Genomic DNA, 9,632 nt, shown 5'->3' on the forward strand with positions numbered 1-9,632 from the left:
CCAATAAACCAAACCAGATAACCCTTTTCTCCTTCTCGGACTCATTGCACCAGTGTGAGCCAACGAATCACGGTCAACCAATTCCGAATGTCGACAGCTTCCAGGCTTCCATCTCAACCATCCATGTGGCATTACCACATTAATTCACCAATTTAGGGAGAAAACAATTTTTTCCTCACATAATTGAATATTCACCATTTTCATTATTTTTCATAATTAAATTCCTTCATGGAATTTTACTCCAAATTACTAAAATGCCATTTGTGAATTATTAATCACATTTATCTCCACATAAATGAAAAATGAGAAAATTAATTCACTTCCATGCTTAATTCCACCTAGGAATTATTTTCAATTTACCAAATTACCCTTTATTGGATTTCACTATCCAAATTACCAAAATACCCCTCTCATAGGGCACCCTCATTCTCAAGGATCCAACACCTTCTCAAAGGAATTTTTGGAAGTTACTCACTTTCTTTCCCATTCTCTTAACACCAGAAACACTGGGTGTTACAGCAGTCGTATCACAAGCATTCTTGAGTAAGTATTTTCCACTAGGTAAGACTGCTAAACTCAGGAATGATATTACTAGTTTTGTTTAATTTGATGGTGAATCTTTGTATGAGGCATGAGAAAGGTTTAAGGAATTGCAAAGACAATGTCCACACCATGGCTTGCTTAACTGGTTGATTGTGCAGACATTCTATAATGGTCTATCTCATTAAGTTAGAATCACTATAGATGCCGCCGCAAGGGGTGCACTAATGGGTAAGTCTACAGAAGATGCATACAAGCTGCTTGAAGAAATAGCTTCCAACAATTATCAATGGTCTATTGAGAGAGATATGCCTAAGAAAGCCTCAGGTATGTATTAAGTTGATGGCATTAATATGTTAAATGCCAAGGTAGACAATCTTGTAAAAATGTTTAGTAAGTTGGGGAATGTCAATGCTGTTTATTCTAATTTCAATTCTGCCAGTAATTGTGATTGGTATGAGAATGCTCACTTGGGTTTTGATTGTATACAGGTTGAGCAAGCTCAGTATATTTTGAATTCTAACAGGCAGAACCAGGAAAATAACCCATATTCTAACAATTATAATGCAGGTTGGAGAAATCACCCCAATTTTTCCTGGAAGGATCAGGGCAGCAATAGTAATTATAGGCCTAACAATCCTCCTAATTTTCAATCGAGACCTCAAGGAGTGATGCAACAACAACTAGAAAGAAAGTCGTCTTGGGAGTTGGCAATTGAAAACTTAGCAAATGCTAATGCAGATAGATTTGAAAAACTGGAGGCTAAAGTAGACCAAATGGTCAGTTTCAATAGAAATCTAGAAGTTCAATTGGGGCAGATATCAAATGCTATAAATTCAAGAGATCAAGGTAAATTGCCCAGCAAAACTGAGGTGAATCCAAGATAGGAAGTCAAGGAAGTGACATTGAGAAGTGGTAAGCAACTTGGTGAGGTAAGTAGTGAACATGTTACGGGTGATGTTGATAAAAAGAATAATATGTTGAGATCAGTGATGTGAATGAGCAGAACGAGATACCATCCCTAGCACCACCTGCTAAACCTTATGTTCCTCCTATCCCTTTTCCTTAAAGGCTTAAAAAGATAATGTTGACAAATAGTTTGAAAATTTTCTTAAAGTTTTTAAGCAATTGCACATTAACATTCCATTTGCAAATACTTAGCGCAGATTCTGGCTTATGCAATATTTCTAAAAGAAATTATGTCAAACAATAGGAAGTTAAAGGATTATAAGGCCATTGCCTTAACTGAAGAATGCAGTGCTATGATTCAAAAGAAGCTGCCACCAAAGTTGAGAGATCCAGGGAGTTTTTCTATCTCTTGCACTATTGGTGAAATTAATTTTGATAAGATTTTATGTGACCTCGGTGCAAGCATTAATTTGATGCCCTTGTTTGTTTTTAGGAAGCTTGGATTAAAAGAACCAACACCTACCACTATTTCTCTTTAATTAACTGATAGAAGTATCAAATATCCAAGGGGAGTAGTGGAAGATGTTTTGGTAAAAGTAGATAAATTTATTTTTCCTGTTCATTTCATTGTTCTGGACATGGAAGAAGATTATGAGATGCCTCTAATTTTAGGGAGACCTTTTCTTGCCATAGGGAGAGCATTGATTGATGTTCAGCAAGGAACACTTACCCTTAGAATTTATGATGGGATAGTTACTTTCAATGTGTTTAAGGCTATGAAACATTCTAATGAAAATGAAAAAGAAGTCTTAAGGATAGATGACACTAATGATTTAGTAAAGAGATTAGATGAGCCTATAGAAAGTTGCATTGCTAACTTTTTTTATGAGCATAAAACAATTTTAGATGCTAAGAACAAGGTCACGACTAAGGGCTATTTGGGAGAAAAGCAAAAATGTTGTCCATCCAAAAGAGACAAATTGTTACCTTTGGATGCTTCTTCTTCTTCTTCTTCAAAAGAAAAACCACCAAGTTGTGAAAAGAGAGCAAAAGAAGGGGTTTGGATGGAAAGTTGTTAACATTCAAGGAATAAGTCCATCAACTAGAATGCACAAAATTTTGACAGAAGAAGGATTCAAGCTTCCGTGAAGATGGAAACATAGTCAAGCTAATGATTATAAACAAGCAGTTCTTGGGAGGCAACTTAAGCTCTTTTTCCTTTTTGTTTTTATTATCTCATTTTAGTTTTGTTTAATAAATATGGCCAATAACCCATACTTGTGATGTTGTGCGGGTTCAAAAGAAATGAAAATAAAGCTGATTTAGTTTGGACTGGCACGGGTATTCATAGTGTTCAATTATGTGGCTAGGGGAGTATTCATTTTTCATTCTCCGTTTTCTTTGTCTTTCACATTGAGGACAATGTGTTAAATAAATTTGGGGGGGTGGGGGGTGGGGTGGAATTATTAATTGTTGATATATGCTATTTATTTTGCTTTGGTGTTTTGATGTGAAAACTTTTTGCAAAACTTACATTAGGTGCATATTTGGCCAACCCCTAGACAAGAAAATTTTGTAAAAGATAAAATGAGTAGAATTTATTATTTGGAATCATGATTTGCATTTGGGTTCTTTATTGTGTTTGACATTGAGTCTTTGATTTAGAATGGGCAATATCTTATAAAGCAAGATTAAGTATACATGGGTTCTAAGATCATTGAAGTACGTGTTCTTTGAGAAGTTGTGTGAGTTGCATGACAATGCATGAAAGATAAATGTAATCCTTTTCTTATGATGGTTTCCTCTGAGCTAGGCTTAAACAGGATTTAAGTAAATAGGGTGAATAATGTTGAGCAAGATGGAGCATAAAATGCATCGTTCAAGACGGGAAAAAAAAAAAGAGAGAAAAGAGAAAAATGAAGCCTTACTTTGCTACCTTTGTTTGTAATAGTGAAAATGGATGGTTGCAAAAATGGTTGTTACACTATTCAATCGTGTAGGGTACATGATAAAGCATGATTGAGTTTAGAATTTTGTATGGATTCTTGAACTAGGAAATGTAAGTATGCTTAATTTTTCTTATTTGCTATTGTTGCATTTTAGATTGAGGATTTAGATGTGGGCATAACAAACGTTTTGAATGATTCCAAATATAAGTTTTATGCTTTGAATTTAGAATTTCTTTTATTTGCTTGAGGACAAGCAATAATTCAAGTTTTGGGGTATTTTGTGTGAGAATTTATTTACACATTTATTGGTCATAATTGAGTAGTGTTTTTAGTTTTTTATCTATATTTTATATAAAATTATTTAATATTTTGAGTGTCCTTTACATATATTTATTTCTAGTATTTCTTGTTATTTTACAAGAATACTACTTGATGTTTGAGTTAAAAAATTAAAAAGAAAAAAAGAAAAAATATTATAAAATTAATATTATAATATAATTAAAGTTAATATAATTAATAGTATATTAAATATTAAATAGTATATTTTATTATATAATATATTGTATATTATATTATATATATATATATATATATATATAAAGTGGCGTGTGCTAGGGCTGTGCGTGGAGACTTGGAGTCCATGCATATATATATATATTATAATACATAATGGAGAATGGATTTTTTTGGCAGAGTAGAGGACTTAATGCAGTGGAACAGTGAAGGCAATAAGAGAGATTGAAGTGGCGCGCAATAGCAGAAAGCCTTACCCACACAAGGCGCATCGTAGTAGCAAGGGTGAAACATGGGACTGAAGATGAAGCAGATTTGGACCAGATCTAGTTTTAGAATGAGACGGATCTGAAGTAGTGTAATACCCTTGAGGAGCCATGATAAAATTGTCAATTAAGAGAATATTGGTATATGAAAATTTTCACAATTGCCCTTGAATCAAAGAGAAGACACATATTATATAGGATGCCTTAAGAAGGGAAAAATAGTAATTTGGAGTTCCGTCTCATAAAAGGTAAATTATTTTTGTGGAGAAAATATTTATATTGGAGAATTGATTTTGGGAGAATTTAATTCTTGTTTAAATGCAAGAGAAAATAATAGAAAATGTGGAATTAAAATGGAAGCCACGTAAAGTAGATTGGTGACACTTGGCAAGATCTCATGAAAAGGGATTTAATTAAATATGGGAATAAGAAATTAGTTGGATTAAGTGTAAGTGGGACACTTGGAATGATCTTGTGAAGCAAGAGTGGGATTAAAAGTAATTCAAAAAGAAAAAGAAAATAGCCTCTCACGCATTAAATGAGAGTTATCATGATGTGAATTAAAGAAAATGAAAAAGGAAATTGGATATTAGTCATGCATTTATGTGGTAAAATAGTGGATTAAAGTAAATGCAAATTATAAGGGATTATGTCTTTCAAGAGTGATTTAAATTAAATAAAAAAGAAATAGATATTAGTCTCTATTAAATGCTTGAAAATTTATGGGATTTAAATTAAATGAGAAATGGGGAAAATAGTTAATCTTGAAATTAGTCAATATTTCTTAATTTTGAAAATTGGAGAATTATGGGAATTGGAGCTTTGATCCAATGGTTGAGAATTTAGCTTGGAAATGATCAAGATCTAATGGCTACAATTGATTCTTGAAAGTAGCATAGATTGCTAAATTTGTAAATAAATAAATATCTAATAAGCCTAATAAAAAGAATGGATGATGGAGATTTAGTCTCTAGTTTATCATCAAGGGTGGAGATTTAAAGAGGCTAGATGGCAAGGATTGTGTTTTTCTAGAGAATAGAGATTAGTTCTTTCTAAATCAAAGGCTAGGATTAAGTTTATCAAAAGCATAAGGATTGTGCTAGTTTCAAGGGTTAGGATTTGTTCTTCAAAAGATTGATCAAGGGCTAGAAATTAGTCTTGAACTTGTGAGATGTCAAGACTTTATATATAAGGAAGAAAAGTCTCTAAGAGGAAGTTTTGCTTGGTGGAAGAAATTAAAGAACAAGGGAGATGAGAGAAATGTAAGCTTTGATATAAATCTTTTATAGAAAGAAAGAAAGTCTTCATTTCTCCTTTCATTTCTCTAGTCTTCAAGATCGTTTAATACTTTAAGAATTCTTTTCTTAAGGTGGTTGAAAGCCAAAGAGAGTCTTGGCAAGTGAAGTCTTGAAGTTTTAAGGAAATAGAGGTAAGGGATGACCCCAAGTGGTAGGGTTTGCTTGTATTTGTAATTGTTTGTATGAGTTGCATGTAATGTTCATATTTACATGATTTGTGTTCTAGTGTACCTATGGCTATATGGAGGACTAGTGATGTGGGAGGGGTTGGTTGGTGTCTTAACCTATGTGGTTATGAGGGCATGGAAGACTACCCATTCATTGCATTGCATTTGCATTACATGTTTATTTCTCATGTTACATTTACTTTTGCATAGCACCCTTACTGAGCAATAGCTCATAAGGTCCTTTGACCTCTTTGTAGGTGGGGAATCTTCTAAAGGAAAGAGAGTTTTGGAAGGTTGAAGGTAATGGTGCAAGAAAAATACAGGTGAAGTTGAATGTATTTTGTTGGTATAATGGGTGTTGATGTATTTATTTTAGTTAAATATGAATGAATGCTTAATGTGGATGAATAGTGGAAAACTTGGATGTTTTGGAAGGTATTTGAAGTATAGTAGCATTTTGGAAATTTTAGGTTAAAAAGGAAAAAAATATTTAAAATAAGAAAAATTGGGGTGGCAGCAAGCTTGGCGCCAGGGCGCACGCCTGGCAGGGGGCCAGCGCGAGCGCGGCCAGGCCGTGTGCGCGCGCGGCCCGCACGCTGGGGGCGCAGCTGATGCTGCTGCGACCACCCTCCCTGCTGCTGTTTTAAAATTTTATTTTTCTTTTTTCTGTTTATTTAATTATATATGCTATTTTGGGAATTTTTGAAATAAAAGCATGTTTAAATAAATAAATAAATGAGTATTTAAGCCTCCAAATTAATATAAATTTTGAGGCATTTGTGGAAAAATTCCTATATTTTGGAAAATAAATAAGGGAGTATTTTCTTTGAATTTTGAAAAATGGATGAGGAAGCTTGATGTTTGAATTTCAAAAATTTATTTCCTAAGGATTGGGAATTTGAGGTATTTTTTAAATAAATAAAAAGGAAAATCAATGGAGATTTGATAAGGAAAATTTTATTAAATTTTTCCAAAGAGATATTAATTCAAATATTTTCTAAAGGATTTGGAAGTGAGAAAAATGGGTTAATAGTTGAGGGAAAGAAAATTATTTTCTTATAATTAAGGCCTTATGCCATAATTTAAATGAGGCAAGTGTGTTAGCTTATTTTGTCGAATCCTGGGAAGTCATCTTTGGCTCTTCGTTACGAGCTTGAGAAGGGGTGACACTTTGCAAGGTTTCGGGTTTTATTTTCGCGGGGTCGTTTCGATATTTTCCCGAATCCTTGAGTGGAGCGAAGGGAGGGCAAAGCCTAGTTCCCACCTAGGTCGTTTCTCATTGAAATGTAGCCCGTCTCTTCATCTTTGTCTTAACGTGTGAATAGTAAGTTGATTATTCACGAGTAACACCTGTAAGTGGGAGCGGGGCATTACAAGTAGGGAACTTCTTCTTTCTTTTTTTCTTCCTTGTTTAATTAATTTTCTTATGCTTTCGCTGTTATTTTGAATTTTAATTAATTCTACTATGAACTAATTTGTTAAACTAAGGCCATGTATTAGCCGAAATTATAATGGTACACTTTTTATAGTTTTATGTGATTGAATAATTTGGGTTATGTTGAGTTGTGTGGTATAAGATTTAATACTTGTGAATAATTGACCACTATTTACATGATTTGATGCCGAATCTTGAGATCGAGAGGAGGTAGGTTGGGAATTGTATCGTACGTACCATACACCATAAAATAAAATCGACTAGAAATAGAATTCGATTTTTTTGTGCGGCTTTTAGCGATAAGCTAGGAATTTCACAAATTGTAATGCATTTTCATCTATGGATTGAAACAGGCATCTCGACAATGGTATTTAATTTCAGGTTTCATCAAGTGATCATCTTGTTTGGTTTTGAGATGAATTTGGTCGATGATTGTATATACCATAAGTTTTGTGGGAGCAAACATATTTTTCTGGTTTTATATATCGATGACATTTTGCTTGCTAGCAACGATATAGGCTTATTGCACGAAACCAAAAGATTTCTATCTAAAAATTTTAAGATGAAAGATCTTGGTGACACTTCTTTTGTATTGGGCATTCAGATATACTAGGATCGCTCTCGAGGTATTCTTGGATTGTGACAAAAGGGCTATATCAAAAAGGTTCTCAAGAGGTATGGCATGCAGAATTGCAAACCAGGTGATACCCCTGTGGCTAAGGGAGACAAGTTTAGTCTCAATCAGTGCCCTAAGAATGATTTTGAGGAAAAAGAAATGCAGAAGATTCCCTATGCGTCAGCAGTAGGGAGTCTAATGTATGCTCAAGTTTGTACGCGTTCGGTTATTGCGTATGTCATTGGGATGTTGGGGAGATATTCAAGCAATCTAGGAGTAGACCATTGGAAAGCAGCTAAACGAGTCTTGTGATACTTACAGAGAACAAAAGACTACATACTCACGTATCGGAGGTCGGATCAGTTTGAGATCATTGGGTATACTGAATCTGATTTTGTTGGATGCCAAGATAGTATGAAATCTACGTCGGGCTATGTTTACCTACTTGCTGGAGGTGCTATCTCCTGGAAGAGTGCTAAACAATCAATTATAGCCTCTTCTACTATGACAACAGAATTTATAGCATGTTATGAGGCATCCAATCACGAAATATGGCTGCAGAATTTTGTCACGAGGCTACGCATAGTGGATGGTTTTGAAAGACCACTCAAATTATTTTGTGACAATAAGTTAGCAGTTATATATTCCAATAACAACAGGAGCTCGGGTAGCGGACAACAGCGGCAGCGGGCGGGTGCGCAGTTGGTGCACGTAGCTTGCACGGCCGCATGGTAAGCATGTTGCATGTGGCCCCATGGCGGGTGTGTGGCCCGCCGCCACCTCCGCCATGCCCTTTGGCCAATTTTGGAAAAAAAATAAATAATAAAGAAAGAGGAGGAAAGAAAAGATTTAAAATGAAGAAGAAAAATATATATGCATATATATATTCAGGGGAAGGAAAATGGAATTTTGGATGAAAATTTTATTAAATTATGATAAATAAATTGGGAAGCCTAGGGAAAAATTTTACAATCTTGCTAGATAAATTTTGAAAATATTGGCAAGAAAGAAATTTTATGTGGGGATAATTTGAAGGCTTATTTTGGTAATTCTCCATATGCTATAATGAAAAGCTGAAGATGATTTTTTTTTCCCCAAGTGGTAATGGTTAGATTATAATTAATAGAATCGAGGCCAAATAGAATTACATAAATCCTTTACACCCTTATCGTCGTTAGTTAATCTTAGGCATGCGAAGTGAATCATTAATGTGATTTTCAGTGGGATCCTGGGCGAGTCACCCTTAGGCAATTGGTTGAAGCCAAGGAGGGTGACACCCACTTAGGATTTTGGGTTTCCTATGCCCGTATCCTTTAGTGGACCAAAAGGAAGGACGAAGCCTAGTTCCCACCTAGGGCGTTTCGCCTTGAGACATAGTTCATCCTTTCATTATTGCCATGCCGTGTGAATAGTCCGATTGATTATTTATGAGTGACACCCGTGATAGGAATGGGGCGTCACATGATCCCTTTCTTGGTTGCTTCTTGGCTATCCAACAGCCTCTGTATGGGGAGAAGAAGAAGGTAGGAGCTACATCGGCTTATCTTGAAGCAAGAACAAGAAGAAGCTACAGCTAGAAGGAAGAAGAAGAAGAAGAAAAGAGAAGATGGAAAGCAACCTTATGTTTGGGTAGCCTCCTCCAATCCACAAATCCCTCTCTCTTCTCTACAGTGTCGTCCGCGGAACTCCCTTCCCTATGCCTACTTTCATCATTTACATCAGAGCATTAATTACTCTTATGTGAAAAAGTTATGTCACAATTAATGGCAGAAACAGTCGACAACATAAGGCACCCAGTCGACCATTTTGAGGCGATCAACTTTCCTCTTACATTAATCGACAACACGCTACCAGTCAATAGCATGCAAGCACCATTCGACCACTCCATGAACCTATCAACCGATTATGTTTGCCATGCTACAACTTTGTCCAATTGCCT

At 35.0% G+C, this 9,632-nt stretch overlaps 1 non-coding gene across 1 annotated transcript; it reads right to left on the bottom strand.

Moving 5' to 3' along the window:
- Positions 1–572: 572 nt before the first annotated feature.
- LOC127792724 (small nucleolar RNA R71) lies at positions 573–679 on the bottom strand. Its single transcript, XR_008021194.1, has one exon. It is a non-coding gene; the product is annotated as a small nucleolar RNA R71 (small nucleolar RNA).
- Between the last annotated feature and the right edge of the window lie 8,953 nt (positions 680–9,632).

Source organism: Diospyros lotus, chromosome 15 (assembly GCF_014633365.1).
Source record: "Diospyros lotus cultivar Yz01 chromosome 15, ASM1463336v1, whole genome shotgun sequence".
NCBI lineage: Eukaryota > Viridiplantae > Streptophyta > Magnoliopsida > Ericales > Ebenaceae > Diospyros > Diospyros lotus.